We start from the raw sequence: 26,115 nt of genomic DNA on the forward strand, positions 1-26,115 counted from the left end.
ATAAATTCTTTATTTCAGAAATAAAAGTTATTATCTGCTTCTTTATATTTGTAAGTTGAAAATTCACAAGGATTTCCTTAGTGTGAGCAGTCATGTCTATTTTTTTTCAAGTCAAGGAAAGTTCTTACTATCAGGGGCTTTTTCCTACACCAAGGTGATAGCAGTATTAAGTTACACAGTAGGTTTCCGCCAAAGAACCCATTTCTGTATGGTATATTAACCAATACTGTATGTGTTGTAACAGAGTCTAAGGACTGCACTTCTATAAAATCTGCCTTTTCTGTATTGTGTTATGCAAACAGTTAATACATATGCAGCTATATGTAGTCAGGCTACACACACTCAGTTATCATCTAAAATGGTTAGACAGTTGCACAAACTCTTCTAGAGTCTGAAGAGATGAGAGCAAGATCTACAGCCATTAGAACAACATCTATCTTAAAATTAAATATAACAGGAGCTGTACACATGATGCTGCCCTGTTACAGTCATGCTGCCTTTTATCGGCTAAATACAATACAGGTTTTTAAGCACATTTCCACAACACTGACCAGTCCATCACGCCTATGAACAAGTAGGGCCATACCTGGCAGTCTAAGAAATACTCATGCAACTTCATGGTTTGATGACTATCTTCAGAAACAAAATAGGCAGAAACAAACATGTCAACAAAAAGAAAGAGAAGCCACTCTCAGAGAATAAGACAAGGCAGCTAGTCTTTTGGAGGATGCTCTCATTACTGAGAGAAAGACTTTAGAAAACTTTAAAAATAGTTTTCTAGTCAACTTTATGAATGTAGACTCAGAAGGTGATGAATACAATGCCTGCAGAAACTGCTTGTTATCAAACATGTACTTGACAAATGTCACTAACTGTTGTGTCTGTCTATGCATTTAGGCTAAATTTACTCTTCAGAAGTCTATAATATGTAAAAGTTCATGACTGTTCATTTTACAAAATACCACTATGGCCTTATGGCAGTTTTTCTGAGTTGTTACAGATGCTATCAGAATGAACACCAAACTTTCTGCTTGCATGTTCATATTCCACTGGTTTATTCAGCAAGGCTTAAGTGGCATCCTTAGGGCTAAGATGAACTCCAGTATTTCTCTCTAGAAACACCATAGCCAATGACTGCAGCACATCTTTCAGTGTTAACATAAAACAGAAAAAAGTTCTCTTCCAATCAAAACAGGAATCTCTCCTATTAATGATTTACCCTAGCAGCCTAATCACGACACATGCTTGGAAAAAACCCCACACCTATTAAACAAATCTTGAGTTGCAGTTCAGTGACCATATTTTCTTGTCATGACTTTTAAGAAGTACTGCAAATATATAAACTCTGTAGTATTGTGGAGCAAACTGATACCACTTATATCATTACCTCATGGAAATCAGTTTATCCAAGAAAGAAGTGGAGTGAAAAAAAATTACGAAGACAGATGGATTGGTTTAATGACTTAAATGTTCACCCTCTCTTTTCTGCAATCTTGTTGGCTTCTGTATTACGAACTAAGAGGTAATAACAAATCAAAATCAGAAAACAAGAAAGAACATGAATCCTGAAGAAACTAAACCTGACACCCCTCCCCCCAAAAAAACACCCCACAAAGGTCTTTATATGCTCCCATGCGCTTCCCTCAAAAAAAACAACCAACAGTAAAAGACAACGCATAAAAAAAAACCCTGTTTCTCAGCTTGCTATTAAGAAATAGGCTCCTAATCCAACATGGCTATATTGTGCATCTAAGCCTGAATAGAGACTCTTTCGATCAAGCAGGACAGAAAAAGCAAGTTATAAATGAAAGATGACAGACAACTGCTGCATACCACTGACTATCTAGTAGCACAGCACTAGAAGGAAACTCCTGGGTCCAGGAATGAGCCAATAACAACATGATACTAATGTAAATGTTAACATATTCTTATGGAATATGGTTGAATGAGCAAAAATACTTTGTAAATGATCTTTTAAAATATATTTTTAATATGTATACAAAGAAAAGCCTCAGGGTCATATTTACGTCATTTTAGAAACACTACATCTCTTTTATTACTCCATTTTCTACATTTGACATGTAAACAGATTGCTGCTCCAATACATTCTCCACCAAGTTGTAGTAAATCTAATCCTATATTATTTTACGTGTTTGAGTATTTCAGCTTAAGTCCACTGGGCTCAAAAAGAAAAGCATGAACACATTTATATTTTCTATAGGAATCTACAAAATGTTTATTTTAACTTTTACAAAAATGATGTCAAGCTTAGACGCAAGCCATACAGTAACAAACCCTCAATACTGAGGAAATGTGTCTCCCACACAGACATAGCATATTTATCTTCATATTTTTTAGAGTTAGAAACAACACATCTGCTCTCACTACTCTATATTCCATAACATAAAAATGAGTTTTTACAATATTGTTTTCAATGATCTCCGTACTATGGCACATTTCATAATGCTATATGAATAACTTAAAAAGTTTTCAGCATACTAAAGAAGCCAGATGAAATTACTAAGAAGTCTGACTAGCCATATAAGTCTCACATGTATGAAAATAAATTAAAAATAAGAAGTTACTACCATGACAGTTGGCTTAAGATGTACAGTGAATTCAATTAGGCAAATGATCAAATTGGATGACTCATAAGCAAATCTACAAATATTTTCTTTGCTATGTTCTTTTTTTGTGCACATGTGTATATAAAAGAATATGGGTTTTTTTAGGAATATTGAATTTTACTATATAAATTAAGACTGACATTATTAACTACAATATTGTCATTATTCAATGATGCAGTCTTCATACTGTTACAGTTTCTACAGAAAATAAGCAGGTTTTATCCCTGCTACTTCAATATTACTATTCTCTGATTGTTTGCAAAACAAGAAGCAGGCTATAATACAAATCTAGAAAGTTCTTAGGAAAATGGGTTAATCTAGAAAGCATCTGCTCCAATCAACAATTAAAAATCTAGTATTCCTTCTCCTCTCAAGTAATTTCCTGTGTAGACACTAACAGTACATACACTATTTGTCCATTTACAATGTTAAACATCAATAAGAACTGAAACATTTCTGAATTATTAATAGCTCTGAGACTGAATAAATTAGACCTATGGTACGTTTCACCCCTGATACTTCTCAGCAGGAAACTGTGGCAATACAACAGTTAGTCACTGGGAAAACTTGCCATATCCTTCATTAATAAGTTGTTTCTTTCTCTATAGCTTGTAAAAGACTAAAACAAACACCACTGGAATACAGACCGAATATCTGTTCAGATCTAGGGATTGAATTTTTCATATCCATCTCACCTTATACAACCAAAGTTATTCCAAACTAGCTATTTTCAATTCAATAACCACTGATTTCAATGTATGAATTCATAGTAATACTCGGAAGATATCTGAAAAATATTAATATTGCAAGAAAGAAAAATGTTTAAAAAAAGAAAATTTCTCTAATATAAGTCCATTTTTAGAATCTGCAACCACTTAGGCAAACTGATCTGCCTCTTTCCTTCATGTCATAAAATGTATTCATCAAGTGCACATCCAGGAAATTCAGTCCTCACAAACAAGCAATCCAATCACTGATGTATCAAATAGAAAATCTGGAATAGAGCCAACACACAGCAAATACAAAACTGTGAAGGTTTTATTGCTGGCAATGCAATTAAAACCAATGAAAAACATGATTTACATTGTCAGAAATGTGACATGCACATATTTTTATTTTATCGATTATGAGTGACTACTGTGACATTTTTCCAGACCATAGAAATAATTCTCAAATTTCAAGACACTGCTTCTAGTTAGGTCTGAATGAGCCATGCAGCCAAGCCTCTGGATAATGCTCCTAATTTAAAGCTTCCTCAAATTGTTAATTCTTTTTACAATCTAAAGACAAATTTATATCAGATTTTCTCCAACACTAAGGCTATTCTTCAATATCCTGTCAGTATTTACAGTAAAAATTCCCATCTCTTAAATTTTCATCTGGTGGTATTAGTTCAGTGAACCTTTTCTTTGAGTCAAATAAATTATACCAGTCACTGAAACTTGTTTTTACATTTTTTGTGTTTATGTTACTTTGTGGGATAGATTTGCTTTTGTACATCCTGGTGTTCAGTCTTGCAGGCTTTCATTATCAATGTGTTGGCGTTGTTTTTCTCCTCAGTTCTCCAGATTCCTCCTTCAATTTGGTGCTGTATTTACATGTCATTAAGCCAGTTTATGTCAAAATAAGACTTTATGCAGTTTCCAACAAATAGCACTGATAATGTGTGCTGCATGACCTTTGCTCCAACATACTGCTCTTTCATGACACCAAAGATGATGACATCAAGTGAATTACATTATGAACTTTACCCTTACAAGTTTGGATAATTTTTCTGTATAAATTCACAGCAAAGACAACCATCAAAGCTTTTAAATAATATTTCAATCTGTGGATTTAAATGAGCATGCATCTAACTCCTTGTTTTGATGCTCAAAAGACAAATAGAAAAATTAAATATCTCCATGGATACTACATAATAAAATATAGCTGCTTAGAGATTAGTAAGCTATGAAACAATACTGAAACAATTCTATATGTATTTTCAAATAATCACGGTACTTGCACAGTGTTTAGTTTGCTTGTATTCATTAGCTGAAAGACAGTATGAATGAAGGGCAACCATCATACAGAATAAATTTATTTTCTTCACACAGAGTACTTATTACACAATAATTGTGTTCAGTTGCAATACTGAATACACCACTTAAACTTGCTTTAGCTATATGAACTCTTTAGGATGTAACTGCGAGATTCCCCAAACGACAATCCAAAAGGCATCAGAAATCATATGGACTTGATCTTGTGTCATTTAAATCCTGTAAGTTTTTGCACCAAGAGAAGCGAGTGAAAATACAGTGAAAAAGAACTTGTATTCTTGTACAAGACAGAAAATGACATTTAGAAAAGGGAGGTTTAGCAGGATGTTTAAAAGGAAATTGGAAACAGTTCTCCAGGAGGGTATCTGTTTCCTTAAGCATTCAAATTTAAAGGAAGGAATAAAAACGTTTGAAAAAAGACGAAACTCCAATTAAGAAAAAAGATCTTTCAGATTTTTTAACTCTGGCCTCACTTACAGCATAAGATCTCAAAGGTACAAGAAAACCAAGAATGGCAATGACAACATTGCAAGTTACTTTTCAGAGTTAGATTTCTCTTACATTACAGATTTGCTGCAGTGATTCCAAGAAGTCAATAAGTGACACTTTCAGAAAAGATGAAAGTACTACAGTACTTCTAGATTAAATTTTCAGAAGCTCTCTGGCTCAGATTTCACCTTCACTGAATGTATGCCAGCTGAAAAAGAAAAGCACGTTTCCTTGAAATGAAACTGAAGAGAAGAACTGCCACAATAGGCAGAAGTATTTCTTTAAAATGTTCTGCCTACATAAAATCCAGACATTTATGAAATTCTCATGGATTGCAGTCACGGCATCCTCACCAACACATTTGCTCAGTTCACATTTTCTTGGATGATGCAATTTTTAAAACGAGTAAAAGAAAAAAAAATAATCTTTTTGCTTGAAAGGAATACTTTTCCAGGAATAATCTTTCTTTTTTGTGAAGTAGAAAGAAGTAAATAAAAGTGAGTTTGTTGTGGGTTTTTTTGGGTTTTTTGTTTTGGTTTGTTTTTTTTTTTCCAAATGGGATCCTTAGCAGGACTCTGATCCACAGAATAAGAGCTTAATATTCACATACATGTACAAAGATATCCAGAAATTGCACTATTAGAAATTGGAAAAATGTTTCTTTCAATTTCACAAGTTCATTTATTATCTGTCAAATGCTACATTACAACAAACTTAAGACTCAGAATTTGGTCCAAGTTCGTAAGTCAAAAATTCTTATTTGATTTATCACATATATGAGAACCGAAGCTTTTAACATAATATCTAAAACTGATTATGCAGATCCTCCTTGTGTAATGGACCATTTATTGTAAGGCACTCAGCTACTGGTGCTTTCTTGCACAGCAGAAGAGTAAGCATAATTGCATACAGAGTTATGTTACATGACTAATGTTAAATTAGTTTTATCCAAAGCCACTTGCAACTTCTATTAACATATGAAGAAGATTTAAAAAACCCTCCATTATGTTTAAAGTGGTTAAGGTCTCTCAAATAGTCTTTGTTATCGAGAGTGAACATTTACAAAGAAACTACATTTGGAAATTATAAACTTAGAGACAATAAGCAACATTTCTCTTCTGAATTAATGGCAGAATGGTAACTTTCAGAAGTGGTGAATTTGCTTTGTATTACAGTTGCATATAAAACCAGAATAATATATTTTAACGTATTAAGTGATGTGCATTGAGAAGGACGTGTTAAATGAAAAGCAGAGGCATTTTTCCATGCATAAAATGCAAACTTCCTGCAAAGTAAAGTGGACAGAGAGAGAAGATGCATAACACTTGGCCTAACATCTACATTCTGTTGTGAAAGGCCTCAAAGCAAAACCACAGCCATGATACTTCTGAATGTTAAATATATTAATGTTGCATTCAAAATCAGTTTTAAGCTTGTGTGTAAACTGTAGTGTTGTCAGAAATCCTTGTCACTTTTGTTTTGTAAAATGAAAACGAAAGAAAAGAAATCAAAACCCCAGCTACTCTACCAGTCCTATGTCCAGCACTACATTATTGGAGAAAGTTTCAGTTAAATCTCCCAAAAATCAAGGCTGTGAATAAAAGTGATGGACTGAAAACACCCTGTTTAAGAATGGAACATGACTGAGTAAGTCAGATGCTCTTCCCAAAAACTATCTGAAAAAAAAGCTGAGCATCAGAAATCTCTAGGCATCAGTCAGCCTTACAGTAAATTACCACCTTTAACAAAGTCACACAGAGAAGGTCGGTGATACACTGCAACCAAAGGCAATCAGCCGATCAAACCAAAGAAGTTCTGAAACATCTCCACTTTGTTGAGAGCTTTAATTCTGGGCAAGTCTATCTACAAACCATGGCAATCGGATTATTTTAAACAGCTTAGACATAAGGAACATGCATTTCTTCTTGCATATAGAAGTTTCTCTACTTTTCGACAGGTAAGAATTTTCTGGTCTCAGAGCAAAAAGCAGCCGTATCTGAAATAACAAATCTAATGATCCCTGCATCCAAACAATTATTATTACAGAAGAGGTTTATGACTTCCCACTTCAGGATATTGTTTCCCCTGAAACAGGCCACTGCTTTAAATTACCCATATTCTGCTTTTCCTCAGAGAGACAAACACAGAATTTCTTACCTCCTGCAGTTGGAACTTCGTATCTATACAACACAAGCAAGCAAGCAATTAATTATCTTTCTAAACAATATATGATCTACCCAAATTTTTAAATGACTTGAACTTCTAAATGAGTGTCCCCCATGAGAGAAGAACGCAACATTAAGTAAGTTTAGGAGGTGGAGTTAGGTCATACCGCACACCATGCCAGCAAACACGTTGCAGTGACTGAAAGGAGGTGAGCCTATCTCAATTATCTGCGTTCACTCCTTAAACAAAAGGGTATTATTTCATATTACTACACATGATACGCTAGTCTAATTAAAGCCTGGCAAGACCATCAAACATAGTATGAGTTTTCAGTAACTTATTTTGTTGATTAGCTATTTTTTTTTCCTTGTTATATAGTGGTACTGCTAATGGCTATGTCCTTTTATGAACAAATATATTTTTCCATTAATCATCAAAAATTTAATGGGGTCCACAGAGCTGACTAAAACAAAAATATGGCTTTTCTTGGTTTTGTTTATAAAAGACATATATTCCTCACGTTGTTAGCAATGTATTATCATCATACTAATATCTACAGAGCTCTGCCTGTGACCCTGAAAGACAATCTAAATTTACTTATTGGTCCTTCTTATCAATCATTAGATAAAAAGACATTACACAGGAGGAGCTGGACATAACAAATAGAAGGAAAATGCCTCAGATAAATTAGTTATTCCATTAAGGGTGCTATTTGAGAAAGAATTCTTGGAGGCATATGGCTGAGCCTCTGCACTGGCGCCTGCGGGAACCCCTACATCCAACAGAAATGCTGTCAGTAGTGACTAAGGTACACAAGATGAACCTCTGGGTTTTTTGAGGGCAACTCACTGGATTTTGTGAAATTTATCAGTTTTTAGGAAGGAAGAAAATTCTTAGAATCGGTCATAGCTACAAGGGACACAAAACGTTTACTAGAGAAATAAGCTGTGCTGAGCTTTTGATGATAGAAAAAAATTAGATAACCCAACAACAATTTCAGATTCAGTCCTCTCTCTCATAAGAATAAACAGATAATCCTCCCTTTAAAGATATTTCACTACAAGTTAAAGGATTTAGGGGTGGGAAGAAAGAAAGAAGTTGAGTTTCTTTTGTCTTTTTATAGCTACATGCTGGAATTTTCAGTGAATCCATTGCTGATCCATTTAAATGTATCATCTCAAAGTTCATTTACTATCCAGAGAGACTGCCTCAGCAGCAAATCAGAACTGCTCCACAATTTATTCAAACCTCATAATTTAGTACTAATGAATTATTAATACAGTAATAAATAAATGATATGCGCACGATATTACAAAGTACATAAGCACTGTGCACAACAAAGAAACTGCACACATCCACGTACATGGGATTTGTCATTAGATTGGCTCTTATAAGCATGGAATCAAAAAGTCATCTGTTAAGCAAGGTACATCAGAATGCTCCATGTAAATTACTTAAAGGTTGTACGTGATATTCAGACATTGCAGAAACATCTCCAAGTGATGCACTCATGCAGGTGCAGCACCGGCTATAAATTTTCTAGACTTTAGACTGTCACATGGTTCAAGGTTTTATTATCATTCTGATAACTTTACTGCAAAATTGATTTAAAAATAAAATTCTCTGGAATGCCTTACCTCTATCAGATTAAAGTCAATGTATTGGAATCGCTCTGACTGACTATACCAATGTCTTTACACCAATGAAACTTTCACCAATGCAGAAAGAAATATCGTGAATTATGACCTATTTCATGAATGTTAGAAGAAAACATTGGATTTGGTTTTTCCACACAGGGAACATGTATGCCATGTCTGAAGTAGAAGATTTAGTTTATTTCAACTGCAGCTAGAGAAGAAAAGAATATGTCAATTTCTGATAAAATTCTTGGTACTGTATTTATAATCACTTGTGTAAAATAAGATTACAGAAATCAGAGAAAAAAAAATAGTTTGGGAGGCACCTTTGGAAGTCAGATAGTCCAAACTCAACTGAAAACGAGGCTAAGGTTACCTACATTATATCGCTTACACTAAGGACTCAGTAGGTTCAAGGGATCTGTTCCAGGTTGCTTCCCCATGCCCCTCCACTGCCTCTCTCCAGGATCTCCCAAGGCGCCTCAGTAAATCCTCCACCCACCATATTCCAAGTTGCTCCTTCTGCAAGCCCCAGCTCCTTTCACCAGCTCTCTAGAAGCTCTCATCACCTAATGCCCCTCCAGCTTTCCAGCTTGTGTTCTACCAGGTGGAACCCTGGAATATTTGCTGCAGGTTTCTGCTGGTCTGTTACCAAATTCTCCTTTCTGTTTTTCTGCTTAAATATTGGGCCATCAGTAACACAAGTCACCACTGCAAAGTAACAGCAATAAATGATGTCAAACCAGAACAGCTCCCAAAAAACTCCCCTCATGAACAACGAAAACAAATTAGGAACTGAAAGAGAATGAACTCTTTAAGCTACCCCAAGTGTAGGTTTAAAAAACAGAGGACTGTTTTATATTAGGAAAGTCCTCTTGAATAATAATAATAATGAAAAAAACCCAAACAAACTAGAGAAAACGTAACAAAAACTAACAAGATACATACTGCAGAACCCAAACCTATATTTCACTGGATTTAAACCAGTAAAAAATAACATTCTCAAATTCTTAAAATGGGATCCTGGTTTTTATTTACCACAAAGCTCAAAACATTATTGTTTCCTTTAGGAAAAGCACATGTCTACCTATAATACAAAATACATTTTTCCATTAACTGAAAACTGCTAAAATTCTGAAGCAATCTTTAGGTTTATTTGCTGTTATGGATAACATTGTCACCACATAGTAAATGTGATGGGATTTTATTAGGTGTTTCTAATGACTATTTTAAAAATTACTAATTTTTTTGTGCTTTGATTTTCCATGTAGTAAATGAGGAGTTCTGTAAAATGGTCAGAGAGCAAAACTGAACATATAATTTGAAAGATTACAGGCAGTAGATGTGCTTTGTTATTGCTTTGTCAAAAGCTTTATAGCCTGCAAACACCAATGGGGTCAGATTTTCTCCCTCAAATGTTGAAAAAGAGTAAGACAGTATTTTCTTTTTGCAAATATGAGACTACAGGAGAGAAAGAAGGGGAGAAAAAAGCAATTACCTCCCCCTCCCAGAAGGTAAAAACTGGCTACAGAATGTAAGAGACATAAAGCAAGGAGTACAGCCAGACCTCTTTCAGTTTCTCATTCCGGCCAGACAGGCTCCCTATACCTCCCTTAATGGGCTCATTAGTGTAATCTGAGTCTACTTTTTGTGCCTGTCTAATTTCCTAGTGAGGCTCAGCTGCTGTTCTGCAAATGGAAACACACTGGGGGTGATCAGTAAAACCTGGCTCGGGTTCTAGTGATACGGAAGCAAAATTCCCAAATACATTCTATGTCTTTGTGCAAAACACTGAAAATGGAAAATTGCATCAGCATACATCATCACAGAGATGTAAGGCAGGATATTCTTCTTGAAAAAGTTCAGCTGTTAGGTACGAAAAGAATTTAGCACCTCCAGTACATTATTGAATTTTTATAAGTATCAGAAAAAAAACTGTTTACTCATTACATCCATTAAAAAGCCATAGAAACAGAGTAAGATGATTGTAAAATTGAGATGAGAGTTCAATACCAATTATTCTTTTCAGTTCAACAGCATAAAATGCAGTGCTGTGTTGCTACAAGAGATTCTGAGGCTGTCAACCACGTTGGCAAAGTTCACTATCTGCTTCCCAAGGAACATGGGAGGAGGGGAAGGAAAGAGAAAAATCTTGACACCATGATGGGAAATCACAGGAGGTAAAGTCCAAAGCAGGCATGTAAGAGAAACTTCATTCTCACGACAAAGCCTTGCTAACCTACTTCCAGCTAAAAGTTCTGCCCACAATAATGAGACATTTTGGAATGATGCTAATGCCACTCTGTACATAGAAACCTTTACTTTCTAAATATTTGAATCTGCACTAAAAAAAAAACCCCGAACAACACACTGCAGAACAAATGCAGTTTTTAATGCCCTTTTTTAATAAATCAGCACCAAAAAAATACTAGCATACTTCAAGAGTTTCACATTCAGTTCTTCACAGAGGAGTGCCCTAAGAATAGCTGTCCCCCCTAAGTAATGCCAGAACACAGGAGCCAGACGGAACTCTATCAATAATGCTGGTTTTCCTCCAAATAGTACAAATACTAGACAAACACAGAAGTGCTTGCTAATCTGTTAGTAAAAAGATCTTGTTTTGGCAGATAAAATATTTGAGTTCACATTTAAGCCTTAACATGGCCTAGGCTTTGAAGTTTCTGAGATTTTTGGTAACATCAGAAAAGAACGTTATTTGACATTTAGTCCTGGGTGATCCTTTTAGATAGTTCATTCCAAGATAAAAAGGTTAGCTAGCTTTTTCTCTAGAAACTGCAACCTCGCCTCATTTATAATTTAGTAATTAATCAATTATATAATTTTTGAAACAGAAAATAAAAGCATTTACATAGTTGAACAAGAAAACAGATATTCACAGATGCATAGGAACACCAATTGACATACAAGAGGCAGAAATTTGCAGCAAACCAAGCCTGGAAACCAATCACCAACTCTGAATTAGCAGATCTACAACCCAACTAACTTTTTTAAAAGTCAAAAATATAAGACAATATGGAATAAATGCAATAGCTATTTGTATACATTGTAATACTTTTTTTTTTTAGTTTGAATTTAAATCGGTATTTTGAATCAAAACCTATTGAACACAGCCTTTGACTCTACTAAAATTTTCTATCAAGCTGGAACTGTTGATCAAACACAGATCTAGATTATTTCCTCCTCTTTCTACAGTATTTTACTATTATTGATGATATACATATTAAAAAAAATAAATCAGGGTTACATTCAACTCCATCTTTACCATCAAAAAGCAGTATGATCTACAAACAAAAATATGGTAAATATAAGGGAATCAATCCTGTCATCTGCATATTCTGTCCCGACCAATTCAATTAATACAGCACAGTAACAGCAAAGATTCACTTACATTTACATACATTTCCATGAGTTTACAAAATGCACTACTTCTTATAAATATGAATACTAATGTAAGTTTGCGCCTTCTCTGTGACACTGTAGCTATGGAATATCCACAGGAATGCCCATCAGACAAAGGTGCCAGGAGGGTATAGACAATTCAAAATGTGTTAAGATATTCAAAAAACTCCTTCAGCTGAAGCAGAAAATACATACATGTCAGCTAAAGAGCAATGTAGGAACCTGCACGTGGTAACACATTACAAACAGCACAGCAGTTAGAGGGGACATAATGGAATGAGAGGAAGCATTGATGGCCCTCTTCCTCAAGCCAAATTTATCACAAAAAAAAGAAAAATAGGCACCCCCGTCATCATTGTTTTAACCCCAATGTTAACTAAACTATTTCCAGTATTACGCCAGTGGCTGAAGTAACGATATAGGAAGCATTTCCATTGCTTTTCTTACGCTTTCTACACGTCAAACTTATTTCACTACAGAATTGCTTTATGGCACAATTAAAAGACAAAGGGAAAAAAGATTGTGAAAGAAACTTGGAAAACGTATTGCTTGAATTTTAATCTTTAGAAAACACTATCGTGAGACCAGGATGATAACCACAGGTCTCTTTCACAATCAAATAAGCATTTGTTACACTCTGTCTGTTTTGCTCAGTTTTGTTCAGGGATGTAATTCTTCTTAAAAGAAAATTTTTCCCTATGACCACTAAGTCTTTTCTGTAAACAATGTTAATGCATTTAGGCTTTATCAGTCATTTTCAGACATTCATGTGATCATAAGCCAGAACAATGGAACTTCAAGGCAGCTTTGGCAGTCGTTTTCTGTGGAGCTTGAATCCCAAAGTCCTTATATTTTCTGGAGTATTTGTCCTCCCTCATCCCTTTTTCTTCTTGGCTTTCTATTTTATTTGGCTCTATATTGTGAGACAGGTCTGCATTAAAATTTATCTCACAGTCCAACCAGTTGGCAAGAATACAACAGGAAACCTTTCTCCACTTGCACAAAACCGTACAAAACCCACACTACTGAAGACTCTAAAGGACATCTGGAAACACGTCTCATGTTTTCATTTACTTTTCTTATTTACTTGCTTTTGAAAAATTACTCCTGTTCTAGACTGTGTAAACAACAATTATGGACAGCAAAAAACTAACTGGATTAGGGTAAATTATTCTAAAACAAACCCCTGAAATTAGTGCTACCCTTGCACCTGCAGGGGAAATGATGAACAAATAAACAGATATGACAGTATCCTCTAAAAGAAAACAAAATATGCTGAATGAAAAAGGAAATGCAAATTTGAAGTAGTAATTTAATTTCATAATTATTTTCTTTCCACTATGTTTTGCCCTCCACGTTTAAATTTAGTTTCAAAATCAAGGTTGCACTGGCTGGTATCGATTGCCAGCTGATATATGAATCAGAGGCAGCAGTAAAACACTATACCACATTGGATTGCTGAAAAATATTGAAATATTGATAGTAATTAATGAAGCATTATTGTTGGTAATATTAGAATCAAACTAGGGATTCTGCAGCCAATTTACCTGAGTTTAATTTAAAGGATGTGACTGCTATGTGCAATGAGAAACAACTTTCAGCAAGTAAGTATAAAAGATTCTTGAAGATCGGGGAGAAAAGGATCAACCTCTATAAGCTATTTCATGATAATCTGTAGACAAAGATAAACATAGTGTTCTGGTACAATCCACTCTTCTGGGCACTGACAACATAAAAAGAATTCAAAAGAAAATTTTTTTTTTTCACCTCATGCTAGTATGAGAGATATCCATATTTTCCCAAACATGCTTAAAAATTCAATGATTAAGACTAAGGAGATGAAGTTGATATTTTACTGACTTAGCTCTTTATAAATTCTAAAATATTCAAAATGTTTGGAGTCATTGTATCAGCCGCATGACTACCTTAAAAAAAAGCTTGCCAAGTTCACACTGTATTATCAGGGTCTGACACTTGCTAGAAGAAAAAAAAAAACAACATAGAAACATGTCTGCCAATAATGCCTATGCAGAAGTCACAGAACCATCAATTACCCCTGCCTTGAACACAGTGGTTCACAACCCTCTGAACAAGCCCACCCTGGGCACTTGCTGTGCTTCAACAACTCAGGTTGGATGGAGCTTTGAGCAACCCGATCCAGCGAAAGGTGTCCCGGCCTGCCTGTGATGACAGGCCTGTCTGCCTGTCCATGCCTGAAAGGTGTCCCTGCCTCCAATGTGGAGGACAATAGCCTTTTGATCGTTACAGGCCCCACCTCACACACATGAAAGCACTTCATAGAGTCCCGCTTTTATTAAGACAGCATGATCAGCAAGGGAAATATCCAAATTGATTTCCCTGATAGTTATCAGTGTTTGTTCATTATCAAATCTAGAGCCATTAGGAATACCTCTAGAAATAACACCTGTTAATCATTTACCTTGCAGCACAAGGCGCCAGATGAATACGGGAAACCTACAGGTAGATCTTTGAAAATATCCCTGCAGCAACAGTAACTAAAAGTAGTCACAAGCATATAGGGAACAGACATTCCCCCAATTCTTCCAACTCAGATTTGCAACTGGAAAAGGGAGCTATATCACAACATGCCTTTAAAGAAAATGATAATTTAGAGGAACATAAAGTGATATTCCAGGTAAAGGATTACTGGTGAGATGACAGGTATCCCATTCCACAATGTTGGATCAAATTCATTTTTCATGCAATTTTATCATTTTAAGGGAGGTTCTGGAATCACCCTAAGGCAAATATGCAACTGAATTAGAGGGTCTTGCTATAAAATCTGGAGTAAATATGGAATAAACCAAGGAATTTGAGGGCTTTTTTTTTTTTTTTTGCGACATTTGAAGGAAAGAGAAGGGCTTGAGTGGCTGTATCTCTGCCCCAACCCCTACATCAAAGCTGAGAACGCGGAGGGCAAACTGCATATCCACAAAAGTTCTTGGGCGGATTCAAACATGAAATTTAAAGGAAACTATTAGAAATCATCATAATACGCTTTCTTCGTGTGAAAATAGTCTTAAAATTAAATAGTTGCATTATAAACAGTTTTTACAAACTCATTGTGAAGATTTCAAACATACACTTCTGCAGGTTCAGCAACGTAGCATTTGCCAGCATGTATCTTGGCATCAGAGAATTGTATTATTGGCTAAAGCTTCCTGTAATGACTACCATTACCTAACTCGGAAGCACATTTGTAACTTTTGTATGAAGAAGAAAATAAATGGTGTCAAATTCAGAATGCAAAGTGCCAAAACTCAGCCCCACAGGAAGACATCCTTTTAGACGGCCATGTGAAGAAAAAAAAACCAACAACAACAAAAATCCCCAAAAACCAAACAAAAAACCCAACCTACCCAACCAAAACCCATCAGTGTAATTTGGTACATGGAATAATCTATTGCTCCTTGACGTAGGCACAGAACCTTTCTTAATATGCAGTAGTACATGGTCCCCTAGAAACAAGGGAGTGCTACCTTGTTGCAGAAAGCAGCAATGATATTGCGCAACTGCAATATAATTAAAACAGCATTACAAGACATTCACAGAAAATATTTCTTTAAAAGGTGCTATACAAAAATGCATCACTTGGTTTAAAAAATGGTTTCTTGGTTTCTTTCTTTCTTTTTTTTTTTTTTTATTCACCACCATTTTCTTTTTCAGGCAAACAGAAAGCAGCTGTTTCAGACCAGACCACCAGAGCCACTGTACTTTATCAGCACTGTGGAATGACACGCAGCTTCAAAACCTTCCGTGTTCCTTCCTTCCCAGTCATACAGGAGGAATAAATAATTTAATCAAGTATTCATCAGGAGAGGGGAATAGCCTATTAGTCTGTGCCTGCATTCCTTCCCCCTCACTTCCTTGCATCTCTTAGAACTCCAGATGACGTGGAAGTGTGTGTCTTTCTTTTTATATGTGTGTTTTATAGCTTAGCCAACAAAAAAAAAGCTCTATGAATTTAAGAAATAAAGAAACTTCCAAGTATCTTCAAATTCACACACAGCTTTCTAAAATTTAAAGTGAGTAAAGAACCAGTATAAACAGAATGTTACAAATTTTGGAAAAGAACCAGAAAATTCACACTGAACAAGAAACTAGAAGAATGGCACTAAAACAACACCACCTTTAGAAAATCAGTTACCAGAGAATTCTTCAATCCCCAAAATTAAACATCCATCTCCTTCTAAAAGATACCTATGAGCACACATCCCCATAATGCAAAACCATGAAAAGGCAGTGGGTTTTGTGGCCAGTTTATTTGCTGGTAAACATATTCATGTCTCTAAATTACTTACAAAGTACCAAGCACTACTGTCATTTGACGCATTTCCCCAAAATGGGAGGAACATTGTCATCAATCTGACTGAACAGGGGCAGATTCTAAACAGAAAAACTTAAAAAGCATCCTTATTTATTATTCCATTTGAGCTGGACTAGAATCCTCATAAACAAGAAATACAGACGCAGTAGCATTGTTGGACACCCTTGTCCCACTTCTAGAGTTTTTAATAAGTGTTTTAACAATGTAAAAGCTTGAGGAAAAGAAAAAGCTATCAGTACTGCTCTTAAACATACAATACACCTAGAAATGATGGCATTTGCTTAAAAGAATGGGAGTTGCTGTTTTAAGGCTTATAAATGCTTGATGCTATTTGCTTTCTGTTTCATCTGCCTCTGTGATTCAGTTGCCACACTGTCAACCATTTCTCTAAAAAGCAAAACAAACCAGTCATCACTCCCCCAAGAACTAGAAATTTACTTACTTTTTTTTTTTTCTTACGGTGAAAGATAATAGTATGGTATGGAGGCTGTAAAAAACCCCCACAAACCCACAAAAAAAAACAAAACACAAAAAAAACCCCACATCCCCAAATACAAACCCTAAACAACACTTTACAATATAAGAACCTGAGACTAATTTCTAGAATAGAGTCACTTTAGTTCCAGTGCAGAACAACCTACTTCTACATCTATGTCCCTCAGCAAAATTCTGAGACAATTGTTCTGCATATCCACGCAGTACTATTTAATTTTAAAGTAATTCCTATTCCATCTTAGAGTGGTCAAATCATTTTTTTTTTCATATTAATAGAAACACTCTCTCACCCACCCTCTGCATGCCTTTAAATTATTAGGTAATTGTTTGAATCTTGTGGGCCACTGCTCCATTTGGCACTGTGTCAAACTCAAAGAAATCCACAAAAAGTAAGTAAAGCATTATACAGCAGAAAGTGCATAATTTACAACAATCTAGAGAAGCAGTATTTCTTAAGGGCTCTGGAAATCTTTTGGTATCCACAAAACAAAAAGTTGGAAAAAGCACAAGGCTGTGATAATTTCTGTACTCCCTTTTCATAATAGATAAAACTTCTCAGAAAGCAAGTGTCTGAAGACTTCATCACAAATTGAATCAACTTTCTACGGAGAAAAAAAGAGACACTCTTATTTTTGTAGCGCCTCGCCAAAGTCCATTTCAAGATTCTGGACTTCTCTGAATTATCATCTCAGATATGTTGGTGCACAGGTTTCATGAAAACAGTATGCGTCTCATCCTTAAATAGAAAATCACTGTGATTATTTAGTGCAGCAAAGCCTCCGGAAGTCACTACTTCACTCCTTTTCATCATCAATGAAGTAGTACATCATCACTACATGGAAGGAAAGAGCTCTGCTTGAATTCAGTGAAAGGACAAAGACGCAGCAAGATGAAAATAAAATATGCCTCTAGGGATCGGGAGACGGAAGGAGAGTGAGGGAAAGACAGACAAAATAAGTGATCATGGCTATTTGGTGCTCCAGACAAATGGACTCTTCTTTCATTCAATTTATTAAATCTAATTAACAAAATAATCTTTTTTAAGCCACAGAAACTGCTACAAAATATTATTAAATATCATCTTTGAAACATCATTAAGTATTAACGACAAGTATCTACAGCCTGAAAGCTTTATATCACATCTTCTCTATGACAGTCTTCGTTTTACAAAAAAAGAACTGAAAATTAATACATCACTTGAAGGACATACAATAAAATTAAGTCTTTAAGATTATAAAGGTGAAAAAAAAAATCATACCAATTCTCATTATTTTTACTTACTTATATATTCTTTACAGGTACTTAAAGTCATCACTCTAATTCTGAAATATCTTTTCCCACCTAAATCTCAGGGTCATGTTATTAATGAACTGGGTAACTCAAGAGTAAGTTGAGATCTCTTTTTGTAAAAAGAGCTGTATGCTCTTTTTATCATGGGAAAATATAGTAAATCCTTCTTAAAAATACATCAGTTAGGCTGCAAACAGAAGAATAAGTTTCTGAGAATTAGGATCTATTATTTAATACAAGTGCAAGTTAATTAACATATTTTTCTGAATAAATGTGGTATAAAATATAGAGCTCAAAATTACCTAACACAACGGTCCCCTGTGTTATGTAGTGACGTCCTTCGAAATCTCACGCATAGGCTACAGATGAAATACAGGCTGTGTTGATCAAGAATTTTGAGTCCAGCAGTGACAGGACTGACTGCAGGCAGAGGTCAAGCAAACTACTATCTTATGTCCTCTAAGACAGATCATGAGAGAACAGAAGTTTAACACAACCCACCACCACCACTGCTCTACACAAAAGCTGGAGTCTAAGTCCCAAGAGAGAAGTACTGCAACAGAAAAGGAATCGTATTTTTACTGGGATAGAAGAAAAAGTAGATTACTCCATGAAAATCAGTGTCTCACACCCAATAAATGGCTCTGTTCCTGGACGAGATCCCTCTGACTGTGCTGAACCTGAGGTCTCTATTTTAAATAGAGATCTTTCAGGTTTTGATGGATTGCTAAGGAAGGCAGCCACCTCCATCGCACCCTTAACATGAGATGACGCCAAACATGAAGTTCTTTCACCGCCACTGCTCTTTCTATAGCCATGTTTACCCACGCAGTGTATCCATGTATTATTTTCCTCAGTAAGTATCACCTCACTGTGACTGTTTTCAGAGCCCCACTGTCTCCTGTCTCTTTGCTCGGTTGGCCTGTATGTATTCAAAAACAACCAACACTAGAAGCACTCTATCTGGTAATTTCAGTTCCTGAATAATGACCCTCCTCTTCCCCCACCAACTGCCTAGTTAGGAAAAGAAAATAATTTTAAAACACCCTGAGCACTAGATAAATAAATTCAGTAAAGAAATGAGAAACTTTTTTCAACAAAATGCTGCAAAGCCTTTATAAACACATTGTAGCTATACAATATATTGTAACTGCTTTCTTCTGCCTGTACCCATTAATCCAGTTATACATATTAAAAACTCTGAAGGCAGTGCATATCTTCAAATCATTAAATTTAGTTCATTTCAATTCCTCTGAGGTTTTCTGCTTGAATATAAACCTTGTTATAAGAGAAGGTTTCCCAGATAGAATCAGGATGGAGATAAGAGCTGAGCAAGCACAGAAATGCACACCACTTGCTGGCCAACCACAACCTCATTGCTGAGGAATGTCCGGCTCCCAGGCAGCAGGTACCAGAGAAGCCACATGGACAGTGGCATAGAGTGCACCCTCAGCAAGTTTGCTGACGACACCAAGCTGTGTGGGGCGGCTGACACGCTGGAGGGAAGAGATGCCATCCAGAGGGACCTTGACAGGCTGGAGAGGTGGGCCCATGCCAACCTCATGAAGTTCAACAAGACCAAGTGCAGAGTCCTCCATCTGGGTCGGGGCAATCCCAAGCACCGATGTAGGCTGGGCAGTGACTGGCTTGAGAGCAGCCCTGAAGAAAAGGACTTGGGGGTGCTGGTGCACAAGAGGTTCAACATGAGCCATCAGTGTGCACTTGCAGCCCAGAAAGCCAACCGCATCCTGGGCTGCATCAGCAGAAGCGTGGCCAGCAGGTCGAGGGAGGTGATTCTCCCCCTCTACTCCACTCTCGTGAGACCCCACCTGGAGTACTGCGTGCAATTCTGGAGCCCCTACTACAAGAACGATATGGACGTGCTGGAATGTGTCCAGAGAAGGGCCACGAGGATGATCAGAGGGCTGGAGCACCTCTCCTATGAAGACAGACTGAGAGAGTTGGGGCTGTTCAGTCTGGAAAAAAGAAGGCTCCGACGAGATCTTATAGTGGCCTACCAGTATCTTAAGGGGGCCTACAAGAAAGCTGGTGAGGGACTTTTTAGGATGTCGGGTAATGGTAGGACTAGAGGCAATGGATTAAAACTATAGATGGGTCGATTCAGATTGGACGTTAGGAAGAAGTTCTTCACCATGAGGGTGGTGAGACACTGGAACAGGTTGCTCAGAGAGGTGGTGGAAGCCCCATCCCTAGAAGTTTTTAAGGCCAAGCTGGACGGGGCTCTGAGCAACCTGATCTAGTGGGAGGTGTCCCTGCCCACGGCACGGGGTTTGGAACTAGATGATCTTTAAGGTCCCTTCCAACCCTAACAATTCTGATTCTATGATTTAGGGCAAAGAAGCTCAAGTCCCTACTAGGTGTCAGACCTCCAAAAAAGCATTTCCTCACTGGCTGGCCAGCTGCTCAGAAGGCACATTTCTCACTGTTATAAAGTATTTTCATGCTAGCCAGATGGTCAAGAAGCATACACATATTAATTACGCGTTTGGGTACTAGAAATAAAGAGCTCCTTCCCGGCTGCCATCCTATCAAATATCAAACATTTCCTCTACACATGCAGTTAAACTGCCAGCATCAGAGCTGCACAACTGCGTCTAACAAATGCAGTAGGAAGGGGAGGATGCAGCCTTTATACATTCTGTAATAGCCTATCCACTGATCTAGACATTATTTATACACAGTAAAAATACTTGGGCAAAACACTTCTCAGGGATGCTGTAAATATTCCAAGACATACATCATACATTCAGGAAACCTGGAGATATATTAAAGAACACAGTAGGATTTCAAACTGCATACTTAAGGCACAAAAAAAAAACCCTTGTCAATGACGTTGTAGCCAGATAAATCAATATCTGTAAAAGTATGGTGAAGTTTGCTGGTTTTATATTTTTCCTCAAGAGTATCTTCTCACTGTATTATCAACTCATTTTCATACCAGGATAATCTGTATTGTAAATCATACAGATCCAAAGCCAAACAGCGTGTCAAATGCAATGGGCTTGCCTAGCTTTTTCTGGGAACTCAGGCGGCAAGACTCGGCAGTCTCTCAGGAGAACCCACAAGAGAGACCAAAACTAGAGACAACCTGCCTGCTGCTGCTTTGGGTGCAGCATAAATGGCATCCAATCTCTATACCCTGGCACGTACGCTGGGCATGGTACCAGTCCCTGTGGCACCCCAGTGCTGCCAGCTCCCGGAGGCAAGGAACAGAAGCAGGGAACACTGCAACGGCCCCCGAGGGACACTTTATGTTTCTCGGCTACTCAGGCCACTCTGTCCAAGATATGGCAATTTTAAACAAGAATTTTATGTCCAAAAGTTCAGGATAACACTGCATGATTCTGCACATGCATCATCTGAGAAAGATACCATTTTAGGATGAAAGAAAAATAAACTACATCTATATGTCAATAATCTCGTCAACAAAATAGTAACCCAAGAAGATCAACTAAATGTGCAGACACAGGGGGAACTCCCAATTAATACCTGTCACAAATATGTCACAAAAGCGCGCACTCAGAGAGGCTTGCTGGAGCGTTGTTGTTTTCCCTTACTTAGCTTGTTGAACTCCGGGCAAGCAAGATTTCAAAGTGTGACTTTCAAAGAAAGAGTCCAATCTTGACAGAGAATTTGACAGAACTTCTAGGGGAATAACTGTATTAAACTTACCTGCTCGCATACGAAAATATATTCAAATTTCTGTTGTGGCTTTTTTTTTTCCCCCAGAATGCAACTGCATGCAAGATGGTTTAATTTTTCTTTTAAACTTCTGCTTTGCTACTGAATTTCTACAGCAGATTTCTTCCAAGACTTTAAGAAAACTATTTATACAAAACTTATTACATTGCATAAGAAAATACAACCTGTATTTAGAAACGTGAGAAAGGGTTTATCTCCTATCTGGAAATCAACTAGTTAACAGTATCAAAAACCTTAACAAAAGGAGTAAGACAATTAATGGGAAATCTTCCCTGGTAACCGACCAATGTGCTTTGGACACAACTGCGTCAACCAGCAAAACCACTCAACGTTGAGAATGACTCAACTCTCTAAGGAGCGTGACATCTGTGATTATTATTGATAACTACATCCCTGTCCTGGGCTGAGTTGACAATTTATTTCAACAGGAGGGAAAAATCTTTTCGATGATTAAATTATAGTTTTCTCTCCTTGTGTTCTGGATTGTATGCACATATGCCGTCCCAAAGGACATGCTGCAGGAGACATCCAACTCACTGTCCCTACAAAAAAATTAAATGAGGACATACGTGCTGAAGAGGTTGCATTCAGGCACAGTGTGTTTCCTTGGACCGGAATAAGGTGGAATGTCTTCTACATGCTATCACTCCTTGTTAGTAGTAAGTATGTATTAACAACAAATTAAATTTGCTTATATGAAGAAAAACAAAGTATTTATCTTTTCAGCATTACCTCAAAGCTTCATCTTTGCCTCAAACAAGAGAAACGAGTTTTGAAATAAAATATTGAAGGCAAAAACTGTCCATATCTATATTGCACTGCTGGTAATAAAACCTTAGATTAACAAAATCTGTTTAAAAGCCCAGGAATTTCTTCACATCTCATACTGTTTATCTGCACTTTGCATTTCTTTCAATGTGTGTATTTAAAAATCAACAATCTGTTTTGCTCACTTTGGTTTCTCTCTGTTGAACTTCAGCTCCAAACACCAAATAATGTTTTAAATACGGAAGGGGCAATGTTTGCTTTTGTGTCTCTTAGGAATAATGTAAAAGTATCTATCAATGCCTAAGATTTACGCAAATCTTGTATTGTCGTCAAATCTGTGTTGGTTTGAACTTCAGCTAAATACACCATTCGAAGACCATTTAAAAAAAAACACACCGTTTTTAAAAATATGTAATAAAGAATTAAAAAACAAGGATGCTAGATGCAACTATCCTCTTGAATCCCGAGCACAGACAGGTGACAGGGATGGAGCGTGGGTGAAGATGACACCAAACCCCTCGGACTGGCTGACGGCCAGCCTGGCGCTTGGCAAATCTTGCAGCAGGCTGTGCACGGCTCCGACCGCCCCCAGCCTCGCTGCGCGATGCCCAGCAGAGCTCTGCCTTCCCACCCCGACACACCCTTCCCCAGCAGCACCAGCCTGGGACCTGCTGCGTTTCTCACAGAGAGAGTGGAGCCAACACGCAGGGGGGATTCTTCCTCATTGCCTGCAAGAGCCGCGTTTGGCAAACACCGACAACGCAGCAACTGACCAGATTCTAATACCAAGTAGACTTTCAGTCCAATTCGAAGCTAGAAGGCATTTCCCACACGCTCACTATTGACATCAAAATGGCAGCGTCAGGACTGTCTTTCATTACGTAAGAAAAGTCACACCTTACGCATCAAACAGGAAACGTCATTAAAGTAACTCATCTTAAGGTGAGGGTTTTGTTGCAAACTCCCACGCATGTATTTGCTCTAAAACAAGTTCATCTGGGGGGGAAAAATAAATCAAATTTTCTCTTCCACTACTTAATTTCACTTTTTACATCCCACTCTTTAATCTCTTTTTAATCTATTCCAGAAACAATGAGTTATTTCAGTAACAAGGAAACATTATATAGATTGAAGCCCTCAAATTAAACAGCAAAAGCTGAATTTATGTAAGTGCAGGAAAAGTGTACTGAAATTAATCTTCTCAAGGAAAAGCTTCCCACTGCATGACTTTTCATAAAGCAACCATGTACTTTTGTGTAAGGGTTGCTCCCACTCTTCCTTTTCCTACCAAAATTTTTTTGAGGTTGAAGCAGTACCACTCTGTGGAAAGCACGAAGCGTGCTTTTCTGAATTACTACTCTTTGTATAAAAGTCACAACAAACCAATTTGGATAAAAAAAGAGCTTTGCTCCACCCGGAGTACAAGAAGGGATGTGAGAAGTTTAGAGTTAAGGCAACAAGGCACATAAGAACAATTAATGCATCAGGCTTTTGTTTTCTACACAAACCGCTGGCAGAAAAGGCTGCCTGAGACGAGGACACGCTCTTCTTCCTGGCTTCTCCTGTTGCACTCTCTCCTCTGTGCGCTTCTTCCATCTTTCTACAGATGTGGTCACCACTGCTTAGCAACCAAGGGGACATGATGGCACAGAGGAAAATCCTCCATCTAGAGCTCACCCTGCTCCACCTCCGCGGCTCCAAACTCTCTCTCACGGCAAATTAAGAAGAATGCGTTTCTTTTGTTGCCTCAAAGATAACCAAGCGGGACCTCAGACATAGCTTGGCGTGAACTGAATTTTCTTTCCTCAGGGGGCGTACAGGGGAGAATTTAACAAGCTAGAGACTAGGAGAACCTGAGACTTGCAAAAAAAGAGCTCCCCAAATGTGAATGCCAGTGTGGAGAAAAAAAAAAAAAAAAGAAAAAAAAAAAGGAAGAAGGAAGAAAAAAAAAGAAAAAAAAAAAGAAAAAAGGCAGACACGACAGTGATGGGGAAGAGGAAAGCAAAAGAAGGACAAGGGAAGCAACCGAATACAGTACCTGCTTTTACTCAGCGCTCCTGCCGTCCTCCGGGGCGAGGCCGGGCGAGGAGGGGGCAGAGGGGCTGGCGAGCGGCAGCCGAGAGCAAAGTCCGGGCAAACCCCCGCGAACAAAAGGGCGGAAAGAAAATACTCACTTCTCCCATGCCACAGGTAGGTGCTGTCTCCGCGCTGCAGGGCTCCCGCTGCTCCTCGGGGCCGTCTCGCCTCCTCCGCTCCGCTCCGCTCCGCAGCCGCCGCCCCCCGGGAGCCTCGCCCGGCCCCGCCGGGGAACCGGCCGCGCCCGCCGCCACAGCGCCCCCTGGCGGAGACCGCGGGCCGGGCGGGGCCCGGCGGGGGGGCGGCGGCCGGAGGGGAGGTGGCCAGTGGCCCGGGGCGAGGGGGACCGGGAGGGACCGACCGCCGCCGGGGCAGGTGGAGACGGCGGGCACCGAGGGGCGCAGACCTGCGCCCCTCGGTGCCCGCCGTCTCCACCTGCCCCGCAGCGAGGGGCGCTAACGAGCTTTTAAAAATATTTAGGTGCGTTTTTTTTCTACCGATGGCTCTTGGAAGGAAGCGATCATTGCGGCTCAGTGCGAGAAGAGGGGTTTTGCGTGTTGTTTTGCTCAAGGAGGTGCCCCAGAGTTGTCGTGTCTTGCTTAGGCAGTAAAAATGTCCTCCGTGCTTTTGGGTGCGGACAACAGGCGATGGTTCTGTGCGGACTTTCGGGGAAAACAGGCACCTGAAGAGCATTGAGGCTCTATAGCTCTAATTTCTTACAGTGTGTATCTAAAACCATCACGGGTAGCTAGCTGAGACCAAAAAAAACCCAGCTAAGTGTCAGTTAAAAGGCTTAGCCCCTGAGTTAAAATGCCAGCCCACCTGGGCTGCTCAGCACTTCCACCATCCGTGCTTCATGTTCCTGGGTGTGTTCACTGCACCAATTCCCTGTGCTAATGTTCCCAAAACCTCAGTGGACCTAGAAGGCCACATAAATTAGATGTATCTGTAGTTTTTGTCTGTGGTCATAGAATAAGACTATGAAAAGTCACTGGAAGGATCTCGAATTCCCTGCTGCTTCAGAGCAGGGAAGGGCA

General features: G+C 38.1%; 1 protein-coding gene across 1 annotated transcript in view; it reads right to left on the reverse strand.

The window, feature by feature from the left end:
• The window catches only part of LOC134518106 (sodium channel protein type 2 subunit alpha-like), a 79,619-nt gene extending 54,448 nt beyond the window's left edge, over nucleotides 1-25,171 (reverse strand). Inside the window, exon 1 of the mRNA XM_063340353.1 lies at nucleotides 25,041-25,171. The gene's annotated coding sequence lies outside the window, so the exon portion shown is untranslated. The remainder of the gene's footprint in view (nucleotides 1-25,040) is intronic.
• Nucleotides 25,172-26,115: the final 944 nt, after the last annotated feature.

This window comes from Chroicocephalus ridibundus, chromosome 7 (genome assembly GCF_963924245.1).
Source record: "Chroicocephalus ridibundus chromosome 7, bChrRid1.1, whole genome shotgun sequence".
NCBI classification, from domain to species: Eukaryota; Metazoa; Chordata; class Aves; order Charadriiformes; family Laridae; genus Chroicocephalus; species Chroicocephalus ridibundus.